The sequence below is a fragment of the Sceloporus undulatus genome, chromosome 3 (genome assembly GCF_019175285.1).
Source record: "Sceloporus undulatus isolate JIND9_A2432 ecotype Alabama chromosome 3, SceUnd_v1.1, whole genome shotgun sequence".
Taxonomy (NCBI): domain Eukaryota; kingdom Metazoa; phylum Chordata; class Lepidosauria; order Squamata; family Phrynosomatidae; genus Sceloporus; species Sceloporus undulatus.
In genome coordinates, this window is record NC_056524.1 from 142,264,673 (window position 1) to 142,266,527 (window position 1,855).

The window sequence follows — 1,855 nt, forward strand, 5'->3', positions numbered from 1 at the left end:
CTCCTTGGCAAGATTGTCCACAAAGATACCTGCTTACTCTGAAGCTGAGAGATGTAACATGCCAGGGCACCCGTGGGTTTCCAGTTTGATAGGGATTCAAACCCTGGTCTCAGAGTTGTAGTCCAATATCAAACTCTGATATACCATTCTGGTTTCTCTCCTTTCGCTACTGAATCAAAATCTTCAATTTCTGACAGGCTATATATCACCTTAACTGTTTGCACTGCCTATAGGCTGCAAGAGGGAAAGGTTGATACCTGGTAAAAGAACAAATTATGCCTGTTTCTTTCCAACAGTAAGCACCTGAAGGTGCATGTTACAGTCACTGCTTCAAAAACCATTGTAAAACACTACCCTAATTGGGCATAGCATTACCATACATGTGCATGAATTGTCTGTCCAGTATCACAGGTGCATCACATATGTAGTGGACACTCCAGGTCATGTCCACTGTAATGGTGTAGCATCATCTCCTTGATTTAATAGACCTGATGTGTATCCGGTTATTATTTTTAGCATAGGTTTGAATGGAATAGTTTGGTATGGAATCCCACATTTGAAGGCAATAATATGCTCAATGATAACCCTTGTTTTTCCCTGTAAAAATGTGATGAAAGCACATGTGGAAGGATTCTGTTTATAGATTATAAAAAACCTGCTGGACACTGGGACTGATAAAGATGCAGCTGCGTAAAAGCAGTAAAAACATGTGTTTACATTAAAACCAGAGCAGAGACAGGAAAATGAATCAAGCCTCATCTCAATGTCAGATGCAGTATTTTCACTTCATCAGAACAGGCAGTTTTCTGTTCCCATTATCTTGGTTTTATCAAGAAAATGATGTATATATACCTTTGTTTTCATTAGCTTTGTGAACTAAGTATAAAGAATTGCCAGACTTGGACCGACATATTTTTGAAGGGCTCTTTAATTTGACAGCATGTATGAGGATAGTTCAGGATTTATCCCATTTCCTCACCTAAACCTTCTGTTGAAGCTACTGGTCCACTGGCAGCTCAGCTGCTTAGTAAACTTCGTTTCCAGCTTTAATCCCTTATAACTCCATAATACAGTGCTAGATTTGCAGTCTCACAATCGGGACTCTGGACCTCTTTACCACAGGTGTTGTTTTTAATATGGATCCCCCCCACAAGAATCAGATGCAGGTAATTGTTTCTTGTTCGATTTAAACCAATATGGAATCTTCTTTGGCCTGCAGAGGAAATATCAAACAGGAATTCCCTACTTGCTGGATGAGCAAAGTATGGCCATATACATTCCACCAAAAATATTAGGTACCTTTAATTTGCTGCCATCACTTCTATGGTGAAGTTGTAGCAAACACCTCCATATTCCTAAAACTAACACACTTGGCCTGGTACAAACGGCAGAGGGCCATCCGGAGCCGATTCTAGGGTTCACATGGGGGCTGCACATCATAACGCATCTGCGGCAACAGCATCCAAATGTCGTGCAACCGTGCTTGTGTCATTGATGTACGCCAGTGCACAGTCTTGGTGCCCGTGCATGCAATAAAAAGAAACTTGCTTTAGCAGGTCTTTTTGATGCAGAGGGATACCGCACGGTTTGACGCTGCGGCGTCCTCAGGAGGAAAAAACGGCAGGCTGTCGAGCCCCTGGTTTCTAATAGGGAAGACTGAAGTTAATTTAACCTGACACCAGGTTGTTATGGTCTATTGAAAGAGGGTTTATTTTATTGCTCTTAAGAATCTAAAAAATTCTTAATAGATATTTTTTATTATTAACATTGATATAAAGACCTTGAACACTCCACCACTAAAGGGTTTCTGAATGCATTTTTTTAAAAGTTATTGTTTTTTTGTACTACTTTTAGA